Genomic DNA, 21,209 nt, shown 5'->3' with positions numbered 1-21,209 from the left:
TATCTATCTGTAACGTATTTTTACTTTTTATTAAAATGTTATAAATAAATTTGATTATAAATACTAAAAGCTAAAATAATATAAATACTTATGTTTCTTCAAATTATTGAAGTAGTAAGTAGAAAATGCAATCAACAACACAGACTATAAATAAAAATAATGAGAAGAATAATATATAAAATAATTAAAAATATATTGATTGATTGTTCCTAAATAAGGTAATTTTATATACAGATAAAAAAGAACTATCATCTTAATAAATTTGATAAAAGTATATAAAATGTAGATAAAATAACATTTATTGATATAATTTTATATAGGCCTATAAACTATAATCATGTAGTTGATTTTGTTACTTATTCTTTTACAGATGTGATCTTTGAGTAGCAGCATCAAAAAATCATAATTGGTTAATATTCCTAAATTTCAGAATTTTATTTAATTGTAATTTTATTAATTGTATTAAACAAATGTATGCAAGTTTAATTAATAAATGAAATAATAGTTTTAACTGTGCTATCCAGATATGCCTTTCATTTATTTTAGAAAGTGATATAATCACTTTTCTAATGTTGAAGATGTTGTTATACTGTATGCAGCATGCACACATTAAATAATACACCTTCATTAGGATGATATCCATTATAAAATAAACAAAAAATGCCAATAATGGTCAATATAACCTGGTAATCAGCAAATGTCTACACAATCATTACTAGGGGTGCTGCTAGCATCAAACAACCAAATTAACAATGGAATTTCACTGCTAATCATATACACACTTTGGGATGGGGATCACAATAGCCATAACTGTATTGGTATAAGTTTTCTAAGTAACCACAAATACAACATAGAGGCTTCAAAAAAATCCACCATAAATGTATATAATGCCATCTACCACAAGGAAATCACACTTTTTCCAACTTCTAACATGTTTTAATAATTTCTCATTAATTAATTTTTAATGTTAGTTCTCCAAACATAATACCTTCAATATTATAATTTTTTATGGATAATCACTTGTCAAGCAGCTGCTGATTCATACATGGTGTGCCATCTAGCAAACAGAGACAAAAATCCATTAAAGTTTAATTTATATAATGTAGATTTTGAGATCTATGTGTGTGTACACCTTCTCCTAAATTGACAGATTCAAAATGTGATGTTTGGTTAAAATATGTTTAGGCATTTTTCCACAATGCAACAATAAACATCCAAACTGATCATTACAATTTTATTTATATAGATTCACGAGTTCTCCACTTAAAAAAAAATATATAATAATTAAAATTCCAAGAAAAAATAATTTTCTTTAAGAAATATCAACCACAAAAGTGTAATGTTATCATTCCACTGTTTCAAGAAATTTGATAAAACAGAACAACAACAACACTATTTCCATTTTTTCCCCTTTCTCTCAAAAACCTAATAGATCAAAAATACTGCAAAAATTTTAAGCAAAAAAACTGTGCATTGATATTACTAATTGCATTAATGTTACTAAACATTAATTTACACTTTTTTTTTAAAGCTGTGGTGATGATGCAAATCTATTTAAAATAAATTTTCATCATCACTACAGTTAAAAAAAGTTTAAATTGTAAAAGTTACCCATACTGTAAAGTTTTAAAAATAGGTAAACAATCTAGAACTTCAAAAATAAGTCATTATTGACAACATTATTGCTAAGTGAAGAGATTGCAATAGTTAAAATAAAAAAATCATCAAATATAGTCCATATAACATTAGACTAATATTTTGTAATGAATCAGTTTCAAAATTTATAATGATAAACTTTAGAGTTTGAAAAGAAGAAGAATATAAACCAAGGTGTATAAACTATACAATTAAATCTGTTGTTTTTCTAATAGTATGATGATGTTTCTGTTCAAAAAGAGATGGAAACATTTATTTTGTAAATGGGAATAGAATGCAGAATGCAAAAGATGTTTCTCTAGAATGAAATTATTCTAGAGAAATGTTTGTCACCAACTATTTACTTATTTTTCATCTCTTTCAAAAAGCCTGTATTCTTCTCATAATAAAATACAAAACTGTTATGTAAAAAATTCAAAATCATACAACTTTTACTTAATTAAAACAACTATTCACTATACACTTTGTAAAGATACTGGAGTGGCATAGAAACTCACTAGATCTCAACACTATTGAAAATTTGTAACATTAAATAATGTCAGAAAAAAAAAAATTCAATACAGCTTGATCCTCACGCCAAATGTTGAATAGTAGGAAGGAAAACTCACTGAATAGGGCATTATTAAAAGGACTGCTACACCATTGGAGAATCCCATTATAGGGATGAATATGAGATACATTGGAGCTACAACAAAAATGCTTGCTAGCCACCTAGCTGAGCATTGGGATGATGTGGTGAAAGGAAAACGCAGAGAGCCCGCAAAAAAGGTGCTCGAACAGAGCTACAACTCATTATGGGCTCAAACAACATTACTCAGAGGCTGTAGTGACCAGAAACTTGTCTTTATATGGGAATCTCTCCTCACAACAACCTCGGAATTGTGAAACACTCCCACTCTTGACCTGCCCAACATATGGGTTGCCCTGTATAAATGATTAAACAGTGATTTACATCGACTGTCACACTGTTAATGTGGATCTGCATCCATGCATGCACTGCATCACATCATAACATTGAACACAATCAAAGTTTGAAGCTTATTCTTAATGGCTTTTATTCTAAAAGTTTAAAAAATTTTTAATTTAAATAATATGTTCCATCTTACATTAGAACATTTGTGTTCAATTTTAAACTTTCATTTGCCTGAAGATGACAATCATAGATTCATTGAAAGCACTAGCAGTACAAAAAAAGCCATTAATAACACCGTACTCAGTGAATTTTCCTTCCTACTAAAAAAAAAATTTGCACACATTGATCCTATTGCACAAAATGAATTAAAATAGAGAATAACTTGTATCTGATATATCATAGTAATGTTAATGAACAGCAAACAAAAAGTTAATTGCATCAATGCCAAGATGAAGCTAGCCAGCAATAAAAGTTAAAGATGAACTCATATTTTAGAAATCTCAGAACATTAATAAACAATCCAGCAACATTATGCTAATAAGTAAAACCGTCATTAAGTCAGACCCTACTTAAGATATGACACACCTCCCTTTATCTCCCCACCAATTCAACCTTTAACCACCAAAATTTAATAGCATCAATTCCACTAATGCAGAAACCTCCTTGCAAAATTTCAGAAATTTTTGATGAAAAGCACATTAATTATTAAGCTTCAAAGAGGATGAACAAAATCATACCCCAATCACACACACTAACATCCATAAATACAGAAAAAAAACCCTCAAATTTTTTTACAATTACATTCTATTCCCATTTACAAAATAAATGTTTCCATCTCTTTTTGAACAGAATCATCATCATACTATTAGAAAAACAACAGATATAAACCAAAGTGTGTAGTTTATACACCTTGGTTTATATTGCTTCCTCTTTTCAAACTCTAGTTCATCATTATAAATTTTGAAAGTGATTCATTACAAAATATTAGTTCAGTTTCAAGGTCCCGAGTCCAAAATTGTAAAAATCTTGAAGGGTCATTTTTTGACTGATCGCCATATTTTCCCTCTGTTTTATATAATAGCCAAAAAGTAAAAGTTGCTTTAGAGTTTGTCATAACTATAAAATAATGTTTTCATTTTCAATTTATTTACCATGTACAGTACATTGTATTTATTAATATTTAAATAACAAAAACATTTAAATTTTGAATAATCTATACAAGTTTATGCAGTATTTTTTTGTTAGGCATAAGTTATATACAACACAAGACAATAACTATTGCCTCATTTTTGTACATACTTCTAAGTATTGTCACTTTAAATATCTCTTAAAGTAAAACACAAAGATCCTGTTTCCATGTTGTATGGTGACACGGGAGATGCATTTGAATAAAAAATTAATTTAACCTTGAGGGGCATATCAAGATGAAATGATCACATTTGTTGTTTTAAATAAAATGCTGTATGTGTATTTATACATTGATAGTGACTATTAAAAGGTATACAAAGATCTAAGACCTAAGGGCATTCAAATTCATTGAAGCTCTATACTTGTATCCATACATAAACACACATGTGACAAAGAATTATAACAATATGCTTTAATTAGTTCCAAAGTTCTATATTTTTGTTATTACTATAAACTCAAATTTATAGATTTTTAACAATATAGATTGACACTAACAAACTTAGATTGTGAATCTCAATCTATATTTTACTTGTACTTACCATTAAAAAAATCTGCATGAACTGATTTTTCATTTGCTGCTAAATCCATTAGAAGTCCACTAGATCCACCAGCCTATAAAAGAAATTGAATGAATAAACGTTAATCGGATTATTAATCTTTGCATAGCAATATGCATTAATCTTAACATTATGGTGAAAAAATTTTTAAGATTAATATGTACTATTAAGGTAACAAAAAAATGAACTCATAGTTATATTTAATAAATCCTACACTAGTTATTTCATTAGACAACTGTAAGACCATGCAATAAGATACTTAATAGCATTCAAACCATAAACTGTAGACTGATAAGGGTCACTGAAGGTAGTAAAAAAAATGTTTGTTCACATATTAAGTGTTGCTGATACATACAGGGTGTGAGGATATTTGAGGACAGCTAATTTTCAGTATATTACTGTGGCTGTACGCCATATTTTTGTACATATGAATTTTAGATTTAATTAGTTTTAATAATTTTCTCTCCTTCTTAACCCTTCTTTCTAATTTCCTTTGTCCATTGTTCTGGCTTCTGGGAACGCGGGCTTCCCACTCCCCACCCACCAGGGGGTCGTGTGGAACAAAGAGTTCGAGTGGAGGACGAGTAAAATCTGGGTCATCGAAGAGTCACTTTTTCTCCGGCCGGACACGAGGAAGCACGGACGAGAACGGCGAGCTCGTGAGACGGAATTCTACGAGGGCCGAATAGAGAGCCGTGAGGTGAGGATCCGGACCGTAGAGTCAAAGACACTGACAAGAAATTATCCTAAAAGGTATTTTTACAACGTTGACGAACCCAGAGATACGCAGAATAAACCACCAGCCGGAATCGGAGTTCAGCGAGAACAAGGGTACCCCACTATCCTATCAATTCTTCTCACTTCCTACTTTTATACTTTTCTATCCTTTTAGGTTTAAGTTAGTTAAGAATCGCGCGGGTTTTATTGTTACAATCGGACAACAAGAGAAGTTGGACTGAGGGAATCCACAAAGAACTTATTTGTATATATTATTAATCGCGAAATTAAATTTGTTTTAATTGAATTCACGTGTCTGTGTATTCCTATCGCGCTTCACACTTTACATTGGCGTCCGCGACAGGATTCCCTCCTCGTTGATCCAATTCTCTGTATAGCTGTACTGATTATCAGCCATCGTTGTAAGTTATATGGAGGACAAAGGTACTCCCAGTATGAGTTTGGTGGCAGAAAGCCACAGTGAGAACCCCCCACTCGTGGTTACTGGATTCTTAGGGATGATCCCCACTTTCTCAAATTCGCCTAACGACACGGTAAATATAAATCAACTATTTAGAACCATTGATAATGTGGCTAAGTTAGCCCAATGGGGGGACGAGGTTAAGGTGGCTGCGTTGCAAGCTAAACTAAAAGGTGAACCATTAAACACTTTCTTTTGTTTATTGGAGCAATCGCCTGCACCAACGTTTAAGGAAATTGAGCAAGATCTAATTAAATGTTTCCAGAAGCACGAAGGGAAAGGAAGGGGCTTACTCGATCAATTACTAAATTTGAGGCAAGGAGGAAAGGAATTAGTCAGTGAGTATATCATTAGGACTAAAACCATAATGTCTAGGGCTATCCGGAGTAACCCAAATATCGTGACATTCAAAGATGAGATTATCAAGGAGAGGTTCATCAGGGGATTAGACATAAGTATCCGAAGTCACGTATGTCGCAGGGAACCTGCTACCTTAGAGAAAGCTTTCGAATGCGCTGAAAGGGAGGAAGAGCTAGAAAAGGAATGTAGTAATCCTAGAGACCTCAAAACGGTCTGTTATAACTCCCAAAGCGAAGTGGGTGCTGAATGTACTAGTCCTGAAGTAAACCCTGACAAGACTCCAAAAGATGAGGATCGGTTAGCCAATTTAGAAAAAGGGTTGAAAACCCTGTTCGAAATAGTTTCCAAGATGGCCGAAAACTCGACCCAGACTACTAAGTCGCCTAATATTAACAGCAGACTTTGTTTCGTTTGCAATAGCCCAAATCACTTGGCTAGGAAATGCCCCAAAAGAAATAGTCAGGATTTAAACTAGTCCGGGAACCTGATCAGGGTCAGTGTCGTGTTCCCATCCTCATCTTTAAACTGACCGAATTTTCATGTTCGGAGAGGGGACTCCCATTAATATGTGGCAGGGTAGTGGGGGTAGAGATTAAATTCTTAATTGACTCAGGTGCGGAAAGGTCTTTAGTTGATATAGCGCTGACTCAAAACGCGAAATTGGCTAAGTCCTTCCAGGTTGCAAGAAGGGGTGAGATCACCCATATCAGAGGTATCAACGGCACAATCTCCACATGTAAGGAAGTCCTAAAGGGATCGATAAGCTACAAGGATGAGATAATACCCGCTTCCCTTTGTTGTATGGAATTCCCGGATAGGCTAGAATACCAAGGGATCTTGGGGATGGATGTCATCAACTCAATCCCGTCATTGATAATTGATGGATGTACATTCATCAGTCGTGAAGCTAGAGTATTGAACCATAGTCCTCGCCCATCGATCATGTATTTCGATTGCTTAAGTAGTACTCTGGTTGGCACCGCCATAACTCCAGGAACTACAAAAACGAATGACGAAAATCAGGTGACTCGCGTCCTCGATAAGTATCCCGGTTTGTTTTCGGAGGGGGTCGAAGATTTGAAAGGCACCGATCTTTTTATGCACAGCCCTGAAATAGACACTAACCGGGTAATCAATACCCGTCAATACCGTATTCCGAATTGCTACCTTGCCGAGTTAAAAAAATTGACTGATGCATATCTTAAGGCAGGCATCATAGAGGAAAGCCATTCGGAATGGAATTCCCCCATCCATATTGTGAAGAAAACCTCGGGTGAAATCAGGATGACTTTGGACTTACGTAGGATTAATGACATAACGAAACCACAGGTGTTCCCGCTAAGTAGGGTGGACGAAATACTCACGACCTTCCATGGTAGCAAATACTTTTCCGTAATAGACCTCAAATCCGGTTACTTCCAGATCCCGCTTGACCCCAAGGTTAGGCATATATTTGCATTCACTACCCCTTGGTCCAAATATCAATTAACGCGTATCCCACAAGGGGGGAAGAACAGCGGTCGGTTCTTTCAATATTGTATGTCACGTCTCCTCGCCCCCTTCATCGGAAACAAATGTTATGTATTTCAGGATGATATCATCCTTTTTTCCCCTTCTCTGGAGGAGCATTTAAAACTTCTTGATCAAGTGATAGGGATCTTACATAAGGCAAATCTGAAGCTCCACCCTACCAAAAGCAAATTTTGTGTTAGAGAAATTAAATATTTAGGTCACATCATTAGTAGTGATGGTATATACCCTGACCCAGGCAACGTCGAAGCAATTAAGGAATGTAGAACCCCGCGTAATGTCAAAGAGGTTCGCAGTTTCCTCGGAATGGTCGGTTTTTTCCGCAATTTCATCCCCAATTTTTCCGAGATGGCGCTGCCCATGACTGAACTAACAAAAAAAGGGAAACATTTTGTTTGGGACAGTAATTGTCAGTCCAAGTTTATGAGGTTCAAGGAAGTTTTATCAAACCCCCCCCTTTTGGCACACCCAGATTTCTCTTCTCCATTTGTGCTATATACCGATGCCTCTGATAGTTGGCTAGGTGCCGTTTTGGGACAGCAACGGGATGAAGGCGTGGTCCCACTCGGATATTATAGCAGGAAGTTTAGGGGACCGGAATTGAGGTATTCAACGATCGAGAAGGAGTGCCTTGCGATTATTCTCTCTCTCCGGCACTTCAAATCGATAGTTCTAGGTCACGAAGTTTCTGTATATTCGGATCATAAGCCCTTATCTTACTTGAGGAGTATGAATAATCACAACGACAGATTAATGAGATGGGCCTTAGAATTGACGAATTACGATGTTACGATAGCTCATGTTAGGGGTAAACACAATCCGGTGGCCGACCTTTTGTCACGCCCGATATGTTGCGGAGAGAGACCTAACTTGGTCAACCAGTGTTTAGATGTGCATAGTCCCAGTTTCCACCATAGAGTAGTGGAATCACAAATGGAAGACGATTTTTTAAAAAAAATGAAACTAGGTCTTGCGAAGGCTCAAAGGAACATGCATCAGGGTCTTGCCGGAAAGGGTGTCCAGCCAGAATTCCAGTTGGAAGGAGGTGTGTTGGTCCACATTAAACCGGGAAGATATGGCCTATATAACTGGAAGCGGATATGTGTAGGTCAGAAAATGGGTGAAGAGGTTGTTAGAGCGTTCCATGAGTCGGGCCTTGGGGGGCACTTGGGCATAGAGAAGACTTGTAATACCGTTGACAGGCATTACTACATACGGGGTCTACAATCGGTAGTCCGATCGGTAGTGAGGGTGTGTAGGACATGTCAGAGGTTTAATTTACACAAGGGAAAGGAGCCGTTCCAAGAAACAGAGTTAGCTGGCTTCCCTTTTCAGAAGGTAGCTATAGATATAGTCGGCCCACTCATGGTTACTCCCAGCGGAAATCGGTACATTCTATCTATCATTGACGTTTTCACCAGGTATTCTGAAGCAATTCCTATTAAGGACCAGACTGCAAAGAACGTAGCAGACGCCATATTCCAGCATGTGATATGCCGTTACGGTTGCCCCGAAATTATTATCTCAGACCGGGGGGCTAATTTCACTTCTTCCACGTTTCAGGAATTATGTGGCATACTCCGTATCAAACATAAAATCACTACTGCTTACCGTCCGTGTGCGAACTCGGTTTGTGAGCGGTTTAATAAGTCTATATGTAGTATTATAGCTCGGATCTCCAGAGGAAGTAATGGGAAGTGGGATGAGCATCTTGCTCAGGCAGTGTTTGCTTATAATAACGCCACTCATGCATCCACCGGCGAATCCCCTGCCTTCCTTCTCTTCGGTTTTGACCCCAGGTTACCTCAGGTCTTTCCGACGGGCGTGCCGGCCCACCATAATTTGCATGATTATCGGAGGGAGCTGTTAGAAAAATTGAACACTGTTCGTAACTTGGCTTATTCACGGAGCAGGCAAAACAACTTAAAGAATAGGGAGCGGTGCAATATAAAAAGGAAAGGGCGTGGCTTTAGTGTTGGTGAGAGAGTGTGGCTGTTACGCAAGCACCAGGGTAGGAAGTTCGGAAAATTTTCCCCTAAGTATTCGGGTCCTTTCCGTATTACGAGAATTTTAGGTCCAGTAACCGCAGAGTTGGGTGGTAGTGATGGAAAGAAAAATTGTATTGTGCATTTCGATCGTTTGAAACCATATTATTCATATGCTGTATATAAAGGTCGAAACCATTACCGACCCAACAACAATGATTCCCCGGATATGTCTGATGATGATGGAGGTGATGAGATTGCATTACAGTACAGGAGACAGCCGATGATACCTATCAGGCGGCAAGAAGACGATGCATCACCAGAGAATCCCCTTGAATCGGATGACGAGCATCAAGCTGTTCCCGCAAGCGAGGGTCGATACCACCTTCGGAAAAGGAGAGTAGATTACTACAAACTCCATCATGGACTTTGAGCCTTTCCGATGGGGCGTATGTGGCTGTACGCCATATTTTTGTACATATGAATTTTAGATTTAATTAGTTTTAATAATTTTCTCTCCTTCTTAACCCTTCTTTCTAATTTCCTTTGTCCATTGTTCTGGCTTCTGGGAACGCGGGCTTCCCACTCCCCACCCACCAGGGGGTCGTGTGGAACAAAGAGTTCGAGTGGAGGACGAGTAAAATCTGGGTCATCGAAGAGTCACTTTTTCTCCGGCCGGACACGAGGAAGCACGGACGAGAACGGCGAGCTCGTGAGACGGAATTCTACGAGGGCCGAATAGAGAGCCGTGAGGTGAGGATCCGGACCGTAGAGTCAAAGACACTGACAAGAAATTATCCTAAAAGGTATTTTTACAACGTTGACGAACCCAGAGATACGCAGAATAAACCACCAGCCGGAATCGGAGTTCAGCGAGAACAAGGGTACCCCACTATCCTATCAATTCTTCTCACTTCCTACTTTTATACTTTTCTATCCTTTTAGGTTTAAGTTAGTTAAGAATCGCGCGGGTTTTATTGTTACAATCGGACAACAAGAGAAATTGGACTGAGGGAATCCACAAAGAACTTATTTGTATATATTATTAATCGCGAAATTAAATTTGTTTTAATTGAATTCACGTGTCTGTGTATTCCTATCGCGCTTCACATTTTACATTACACTCTTTAAACCAATTAAAATGTCTCTATTTGTTCAAACCTCCATGAAAAATAAAATGCTAACACAGAAATGAAAAGACATACAGTCATTGTTGCCACATGTGCAGAACTGTGATTTAGAAATTGTCAACTTTCTAATGTTGTAAACTGATGAGAAAAACTTTGACCATAGGAGAAATGACAGATGACTATGTGCAGATCCTTCTGATGTCCCCAGAGTGCACACTAACAAGAGAAACTGGCAGTTTGTAATTACCAATTTCAATGACATTTTGTGAATGTGTTATATTTACTTACACTTAAATGCCACCAAAGTTGCAGGACCCACTATTCAGACAGTCTCAATAAAATTACTATAAGTTTTTCTACAAATATTAATACCAATGCAGAAGAGTGATTCAAGAAGTTGTGGTGTAGTATGATTAGTTAAGGCATCACACATGGAAGTTTTTTTCAGATTTGATACCTGTATATGAGATTTTTTACATTTATAATTTACCATATATACTCATGTAATAGTCAACCCCCTATTTTTGGCCAAAAATCTGAATTTTCCATAGACCCTGTAAAAGTCGACCCTAGTATTTCACAGACAACAAGTCAATATTTACCACAATTTTTTCTATTGAAGGCACTGCAAGTGAATCTAGTTTTTCAGGATAAGTGCTGCTCCTTATAAAAGTTTATATTGTTTACAATGTTGAAAAGCACTGTTTTGGCTCTGCTTTATTATCATGTAATTGCCATGAGGATTTTCTCCAGTTCCATAATTCCACTAAGAACACCATCTACTGTTTGAATTATTGAAATGAATTTCAGAAAATATCTATCTGCAATATTCATGCATTTTGGATCTAAAATAAAATAGTTTCGGTGCTACTGGGTATTGGGGGTAAGAAAAATTTTCACTAAAACAACCTAATGAATAATAAGGAATTATGGCCAGCAACGACAACAGCGGCAGCAGTCATCTTAGTGGAGGCACCATAAACACACGGTTATGTGACATGTTGGTGCCAGGTACAAACCACCAGCACCAACAACACACACACAAATCTACAACTACAGTTTAAAATTTCTCCATTGTTTTACATAATGCCCTCCAGAAAAAAACAACAAATATACAGAAGCATTTAAACTGAAAGTTATTGAAGTTACCAAGAAGACAAATAACTGTGTACCAGCAGGGAAATTTTGTGTTTTGGAGAAACTTGTGAGAGACTGGAGAAAAATATCGAACAAACTTCAGACAATGCCAAAAAGAAAATGTGCTAACAGAGATACCCAAGTGTGGCCACTTGCCAGGGTATCTCTGTTAGCACATTTTCTTTTTTGGAGAAAAAAGGAGAAAAAAATTGCAGAGTGGGTACTTGAAAATCATCAAGATGGAAAGTGTATTACTCATGAAGCCATCTGAATCCATGCACAAAAGCAATCAAAGAAAGATGGAATTTCAATTTTAAAGAAAATGCTGGATGGTGCATTAGGTTCATGAAATGGTATGACTTAGTACTTCTTCAGAGAACTAAGATTGCACAAAAGCTGCCTGCTGATCTAGATGATAAGATAATATAGTTTGTAATCAGAAATTGGCAGAAAGAAAGCTATTAGACCTTACAAAATCATTTTATTTTGTTATTTGTTATTATTGTTAAAATTTGTTATTTAACCTTACAAAATCATTTTAAATACACTTACGTAAGAACCAGATAACCAGAGTGGTTGAAATTAGGGTCGCAAACGTTTTCGTAGCCCCGTCTGGGCTCCTCTTCAGGCTTTGTAGTAATAAATCTGCACCAAACGTTGAATGCGCCGAACGCGGTTCTTTCCAAAAGAATTTATTCGAAATTCAACGTTCGGCGCAGATTTATTACTACAAAGCCTGAAGAGGAGCCCAGACGGGGCTACGAAAACGTTTGCGACCCTAATTTCAACCACTCCGGTTATCTGGTTCTTATGTAAGTGTATTTTTGTATGAATTTCCGTGTGTGTAAGGAAGATTGACAAAATCATTTTATTTTATAATGTCTTAGAGCAATCACATCCACAAATAAAGGGTCCACAATGTACTGTAAACGTCGTCAAATTGTAAACATGTACATTTACAAGTATGTATGTATATACACGTATTCATAAATTTAGATTATTTTTTAATATAGTACAGAAAAAAAAAGTAAAATTTATTTGTTTGTAAGCTTAAAATAGATTCTTATTAACCATATATTATTAAAAATGCATTTATAAATAAAATACAGAACCGGGAATGGTTACCGTATTTTACGGACTATAAGAAGCACTTTTTTCTTCGAAAAATTACCTCCAAAATTCAGGTGCGTCTTATAGGTATTTCTTTTTTAAATTGCTTAAAAATTAAGGTGCATCTTATAGTCCATAGCGTCTTATAGTCTGTAAAATATGGTATTTGTGGTTTAGCCTAGTGACAAGTAAATTCGACTTAAGTCATTTTTCAACTTAAGTTGAACCTGGAACAAATTACCAACGTAAGGTGAGGTGTACCTGTATTATCATTTTAAAATTTATGAACAATTTTTTTGCTGTTTTTAATTACTGAATGTAAAAGTTATTATTCATTATAAAATATTGCAGAATTAAAAAAATTATTTTTCTACAATTTAAAGTTTTTGTCAAAATGAATTAGTGTATATAAACAGCATACAGCATCTTAACGTAGTAGGTGTGGATGCTGTGTATATTAATCCTGTGTGTATCGTCTTTGTAAGCTGAGTAAAGATACTGGTAGATGCTCCAAACAGCAATGGTTAGGGACACTTAGTTTATTTATTCATATGCATTTCGGGTTGGTTTATTTCCCAACCCCTCTTCAGTGCTATTAAGGAAAATACAAAATGCGTTAAGGTTTCCGACAGTATTAAGGATTATGTAAATTGGAAAACAATAAACACAAAAACTTACATATTTAAAGCTGGTGCTCTACGATAAGTAGGTACAATTTTTATAATTATTTTTTCTATATTTTGACATAAAGTTGTGTTACATTCTCTATAACATAAACAGTTTTTGATTTAATACAATTGATAAAAATATATATATTTATTTACAGTTATTCATTTTATATTATTTATATAAAAACTTACAGTAGTAGTGAAAGTGCTATGTTCTTGATGAGAGTGAAGATGGGTAAAGACCAAAGTGGCAGGTGTTTAATGGGACTTGACTGAGAACGGACATGTGTTGTAAGGTTATCCAATAGACACAGGCAATCTAAACAGTGGGGTGTGCTGTAAACGATGTTTAATGGATGGAAGTGTCTTTTATTAGTTGGTACCATTGGGGGTTTATTGTCATACCCTCAGAAATATTAATGAGTTGCTCTTTAGGGTGTTTTCTGATTTCAATGTGTTCTTTAAATTTCCATTTGTAAGGATTTTTCTCAGAATGTAAAATTCTGATATTGTTTCTATTAATTTGACAGTTATTCTCAATTGTGTGGGTGTACCAAGGAGAAGTGTTATGTTTAAGGCGGATAGCAGCTTCATGTTCTTTAATTCTAGTATCTAATATACGGCCAGTTTCACCAATATAAATTTTCGGGTCATGACAGTTGCATTCTAGTTTGTGAACTGTTCCAATACTTTTAAGGATGTCTGTTCTATTGTTGTATTGTTTGTTTATGTTATGATGTATGGAGTTGGATATTTTGTTGGTCAAGGATGGAGCCAAGCTGATGTCTTTTTTAAGGATTTTATTGCATTTGTCAAAGATATTTTTTATATATGGGAAGGGTTTATATAATTTGTCTGGTTTGTGTTTGGTATTATATCTGTGTTTCCAGTATTGTTTTTGCCATGTGTTTAATTTCAATTTGGGATAGTCGTTAAGTAAAAATTTAGTTTCTAGTTCTTTTAATTTGATTTTCCGGTTATCATCATCTGTAGTTCTTGTGTAAATGTTTTTAAGTTCCATGATAAAAATATTCTTTTTTATATTTTCTGGAAGATATGAGTAGAAGTTGATGGTTTTGTTAACATTACAGGGTTTTTTGTATGTTGTGAAGGAAAACTTATTAGGTGTGTTCGTGATTGTTATATCAAGGTAATTAATTTTGTTATTGTTTTCAGTTTCTAAGTCAAATTGGATGTTTTCATTAATATTGTTTGCAATGTTGAGGATAATATTATTGCTTGTTATTTTGTTATTGTATATGAGTAAGTAATCATCTGCATACCTTATTACAAGTTTTATGCCTGGGATATTGTTTATTTTTTCATCTATGTTTTTCATGACTAACTCAGCTAACTTTGGCCCCATCTTTGATCCCATGCTGATGCCATCTATTTGCCTGTAATAGTCATCATTAACTTTAAAATAGTGTGGCTAAATGCCATTTGTGTAATATATAGTTATATTTTATTTTAACTTAGAATATATTTTTCCTTCTCTTTCCTATTCATATTATCTTTACTTCCTGGAACCCTTCCCTGACCGGTGCTTAACGGCTTAACAATAGGTGACCCCATTATGGACAATAGGACTGTACGCAGCCCTCAGGGGTAGAACCAAGACAAAGAGTCACTTTTGAGTCAGAGCTGAAGGAGGAAAGACGAGAACGAGAAAGCTCCCGAATACGTCTTCGAGACCACGTGGGTGAAGACAAAGAGAACTTTATGTGTAGTGAAAGTGTTGACTGTTTTTTTTTTTTCTCGTGATTAAGAAGAGATTCGTCATCTACACCGTTATATGTACCGTTATGTGCACCTCATTGCATTAGCACCAAAATAGTTGGGTACCCATTCCTTTTTTTTTCTTCTCCTATCAGTTATTTTATTGTCATAAATTCTTCTATCATTCTTCATTAGTTGTAATTAATTATAAGTTTAGAATTAAGGTCTATATACGTTTGTAATCGCCCTTTGTAAAATAATTATCTATGTATCGGAATAGTCGTCACGAGACCTGAGGCTTATATCATTATATTTTTGTCGGGTTCCGTACTAATACTACCTGTGTTGGAGATAGAGATATTATAGCTGGCATCCCACAACCCTTCCTGTATCTATATACGCGAATAAAAGATCCTGTTGTAAATATTTATACCAGTTTCTTTGTGTACCACATTCGCGATCTTCACAATAGTTATTCTTGTATGCAAATTGTACCAGGTTAATAAAAGTTTTATCTACATTGTGTTTAATAAGGCTTTCTTCTATTAATTTCCATTTTATGTTTGGATACATGTTTATTACATCTAGGCTAATTAATTTGTCAGTGTTTTCTTATTTTAAAGTTAATGATGACTATTACTGGCAAATAGATGGCATCAGCATGGGATCAAAGATGGGGCCAAAGTTAGCTGAGTTAGTCATGAAAAACATAGATGAAAAAATAAACAATATCCCAGGCATAAAACTTGTAATAAGGTATGCAGATGATTACTTACTCATATACAATAACAAAATAACAAGCAATAATATTATCCTCAACATTGCAAACAATATTAATGAAAACATCCAATTTGACTTAGAAACTGAAAACAATAACAAAATTAATTACCTTGATATAACAATCACGAACACACCTAATAAGTTTTCCTTCACAACATACAAAAAACCCTGTAATGTTAACAAAACCATCAACTTCTACTCATATCTTCCAGAAAATATAAAAAAGAATATTTTTATCATGGAACTTAAAAACATTTACACAAGAACTACAGATGATGATAACCGGAAAATCAAATTAAAAGAACTAGAAACTAAATTTTTACTTAACGACTATCCCAAATTGAAATTAAACACATGGCAAAAACAATACTGGAAACACAGATATAATACCAAACACAAACCAGACAAATTATATAAACCCTTCCCATATATAAAAAATATCTTTGACAAATGCAATAAAATCCTTAAAAAAGACATCAGCTTGGCTCCATCCTTGACCAACAAAATATCCAACTCCATACATCATAACATAAACAAACAATACAACAATAGAACAGACATCCTTAAAAGTATTGGAACAGTTCACAAACTAGAATGCAACTGTCATGACCCGAAAATTTATATTGGTGAAACTGGCCGTATATTAGATACTAGAATTAAAGAACATGAAGCTGCTATCCGCCTTAAACATAACACTTCTCCTTGGTACACCCACACAATTGAGAATAACTGTCAAATTAATAGAAACAATATCAGAATTTTACATTCTGAGAAAAATCCTTACAAATGGAAATTTAAAGAACACATTGAAATCAGAAAACACCCTAAAGAGCAACTCATTAATATTTCTGAGGGTATGACAATAAACCCCCAATGGTACCAACTAATAAAAGACACTTCCATCCATTAAACATCGTTTACAGCACACCCCACTGTTTAGATTGCCTGTGTCTATTGGATAACCTTACAACACATGTCCGTTCTCAGTCAAGTCCCATTAAACACCTGCCACTTTGGTCTTTACCCATCTTCACTCTCATCAAGAACATAGCACTTTCACTACTACTGTAAGTTTTTATATAAATAATATAAAATGAATAACTGTAAATAAATATATATATTTTTATCAATTGTATTAAATCAAAAACTGTTTATGTTATAGAGAATGTAACACAACTTTATGTCAAAATATAGAAAAAATAATTATAAAAATTGTACCTACTTATCGTAGAGCACCAGCTTTAAATATGTAAGTTTTTGTGTTTATTGTTTTCCAATTTACATAATCCTTAATACTGTCGGAAACCTTAACGCATTTTGTATTTTCCTTAATAGCACTGAAGAGGGGTTGGGAAATAAACCAACCCGAAATGCATATGAATAAATAAACTAAGTGTCCCTAACCATTGCTGTTTGGAGCGTCTACCAGTATCTTTACTCGGCTTACAAAGACGATACACACAATATTAGCATACAGCATCTTTGCAATTGGCTATTTATGTATTGTTTTAAAGAGATATCAAAAAATTGCTGTAGCTAACATTTTAAACCTGTCTATTAAAATAAATATCACAAGCCTGACAAAGATGGAATAACTTTTAATTGGCAAGATGGAATATCATCTATAAAAACTTTGTCATGTGTTTGATCACTCCCTCAATTTATCATCAATAAAAACTTTTCAGTTTTTTACAGATAGCTATAATATTTCAATTAAGAAGTCTATAAAAACCTACATTATATTAAATAATACAAAAAATGTGATGATAAAAACTCACATATAGAGACAGAACCCAAAAACAAAAGCCTTCATGTGTGATACCTTAACTGATCATACTGTGCTGTGACTTCATGAATTTTTCTTACATATTGGTATTAATAATTGTAGAAAAACTTTTGTTGTAATTTTCTGGAGAATGCCTGAATAGTGGGTCCTGTGGCTTTGGTAGAGTTTAAGTATAGTAAATACAACGCATCCACAATATTTTATTGAAATTGGTGATTACAAACTGCTGGGTTCACCTTGTAAGTTTCCAGCAACTTTGATGGTTTTAAGTTACAAGCGGTGAGTAATAAATATGTCAGCCACCTCAAATCTTTCTATGGGATCTAAATTAATGTTGCTGGAGACAGTTGTTAAGCCCTGGATAGATGAAGTACTGAAATAGAAAGCTGTATATGTTTCAACAAGTCTCAGCACCTTTTCACAAAACTCAATAATCCAAGAATGGATATCAATCTTTATGATCATGTAACGTCAAACATATGGTCTCCAAAGTTGTCAGATTTAAATCCCATGGACTACAACATTTCAGCATTGTTGAAAGAAAGACTAATCAACATCTTCACAATACAATAGCTTCAATGAAGGCCATTGTTGTCCAGATGATGTCTGAAATGAATAAGGACCATGTAGTGCAGACATGTCAATCATTCAGTCATTAAAGCTGAAGGTGGATTCATAGAATAATCTTCAAAAAGCTTATTAAGGACATATAATAAATACAAGGTGTGGGGGTATTTATTATTCACACATATCTAGAAAATATACTTACAGAATTACTTTTGTGTTACCATAAATATTAAAGTTGTAATGTTTATATAAAAAATGACGATGATTTACTTTTTATAAAATATTAAAGTATCGTGAAAATGTTCAATAAGTATATAAAAATAGTACTTTTATTCTTCTATAACAGTGCCCACCAGCAGATGAGTGGATAAAACCACTTGAGTGCAAGTTTTCTTCATATGTCTAACATCTAAATAGGAACCTGTTTCACATAAGAAGTCCTCTCAGAAGGCAATCCCATAGGTTGCATTGTCTTATTCCTTCAATCCTCTATTACAAAATGATATTTACATATGAATAACTTTAAACAAGAAAACTAGTTTTATTTGCTTATGTTATATATTTTGATAGTAAGTAACATAACATAATAATTGATGTCACTTGGCTGTCATATACTAATCATATTCAGTATTCCAGAGTTTTTGAATAGTTGTTCTATTTTTTTGTGTGTATATTCAAATTCAATTAACCTGAAGAAGACTATTCAATACAGTCAAAAACATTTGTTAGAGTATTAAATATTTGTGTGTGTTGTTATTTTGTATGCACAAATGATTCTGGCAAGTATAGACTCAACTTATAGTTATAGGAAAGTCAAAAAAACAAGGGTGTTTAAAAACTTGACAAGTTTACCAGTAAAATACGAAAACACAACTTGAGCGTTCAAATGACAGCTATAATTTTCAACTGTTTTTCCATGTGTTTGTTTCTGCTGTAAAAGAAATTTTTGATAAAGAAGGATTTTCCCAAGACAGCAAAGCCATTCTTGTGTTCACTTATTCCTGAGCACATCCTCCTGATTGCAAGCTTTTTTGTAGAAAAATACTTTCAACTTATCTCCTGAAAAATGTTATATCATCGATTTAACCGAGTGATCAGGGTGTGATCCAAAATTTTAAAACAATCTACAGATGGACTTGTATTGAAAAGCTAGTGAACTGTAATTGTTTCAACCTCAGTTCACTAATACATTAAATTTCAATCTGCATACAATGTTAAAGATACTTCATCTTTAATGTTGTATGCAGGTCATGGAACAGTGTTCACAAGTCTATAATCTATAACAATCTAGCCTGTGAAAAGAATCTTATATTGTTAAAGAAAAAAGTCATGTTTAATTATTTGTATGATGCTGTTATCCTACCAGCATCATACAAAATAATTCTCCAAGCTGCATTTGAACACATTCCAATGACACTGCTCTCAATCTTTCAAAAAATTAAACTGACAAGTGGCTAAATGAGGATGAAAGTGACTGATGTTGAAATCATTGAAAGTATTATGAATCCATAAAGTAAAACATTCTCTATTTAATATAGTCAGCCTTCTGTATTATTATTTTAATTTTATTTTTTTACTTTTTCCATTATATGAGGACTAAAAAGTCATCATAAGTTCAGCCAGGTGGTAAGGGATGGGGCCCGACATAACCAGAATGGACTACTCCCAAAAAATTCTTGGGTTTTTTTACTCTTATAGCTTCTTTCCTGGATCCTCGAGAGCAGTAGACTGACATCTTAACTGCTCAACCATACAGCCATATTATAATATAGAAGGCTGAAGACTGATGGCTTTCTCTTTTCAGCAAATTTTTCTATGGGACATTGAAAATGTGTTTTCTTTTAATATTTACTACAGTGCATTTTTCATATAGTATTATTATTTAAGAGTTTGACTGTATTTATGGGGAAGATTCATTCATGAGAATTCATTGAGCTTGAACCTTTTACAAGGGTACTATATCAAAATTTGACTATATATAGAGAAAGAGAACAATGACAATGCTTTAATAATTTCAAACAAAGTACTGTAATTTTGTGTGGATAATCCATGGTGGCATATAACTGAATGGAATATACTCCTCAGAAAATTGAAAGAATGAAAATAAACCTTTGAATATAACCCACCCTATTGAATACCCTGTGACTCATGGCTGCCTGTTGAAAGCAAGATAATTAATGATATGCAGTTCACAAGTTTGTCAAAGCATTGGCAAACTTGTGGTTACATTGACAAATATTGCTTTTTCTGTTTTCTGTAAATCATTGTACATATACATCAACAATCAAATCCAAATACTTTATAATAATCATATTAATTTCCACATTATTTGGACTACAGTTTGAGTAACTATTATTAATTAATGTAAAATTTTTCTAAAAAGGCAGATGGATAAAAATAATTATCTTGTATTAACACTAATTAATATTTACAATAATTTTTAAATTAAATTTAATAATTATTAAATTTAATTTAAAATTGCAACTAAAGATGACATTATCCTTTTGCTGTATTTTTTAAACTGTAATGCAGAGATCCGTTTTACATTAACTAAACTAACATCTGTGTAAAATTTTATTAAATAACCTTCAATCCGAGCATGTGTTAGCAAACTAGTCAGACCACCCAGTAATTCCATTGCAGCTATATATGAACTGTCCCAATTATGTAATTTAGTGTAAAAATAAATAAATAAAATTAATCACAAAAGAAAACTGCTAAATTTTCTTTGTCCAATAGTAATTATAAAATAAACTTGAAAAAAATTGAACAGAAAATAATTTTATTATTGATATTTTCTGTTTAAAAGATTACAACATTTTGAACAAAGTTAAACACAATTTTGTCATGAGTTTCATGTTTTAATATTTTAATTTTGTAATGCATCATCAATTATTTTTAGAATTTTGTCACAAGTCAACAATT

Source organism: Centruroides vittatus, unplaced genomic scaffold (genome assembly GCF_030686945.1).
Source record: "Centruroides vittatus isolate TY-2023 unplaced genomic scaffold, ASM3068694v2 scaffold_435, whole genome shotgun sequence".
NCBI lineage: Eukaryota > Metazoa > Arthropoda > Arachnida > Scorpiones > Buthidae > Centruroides > Centruroides vittatus.
This window is presented reverse-complemented; position numbering follows the sequence as displayed.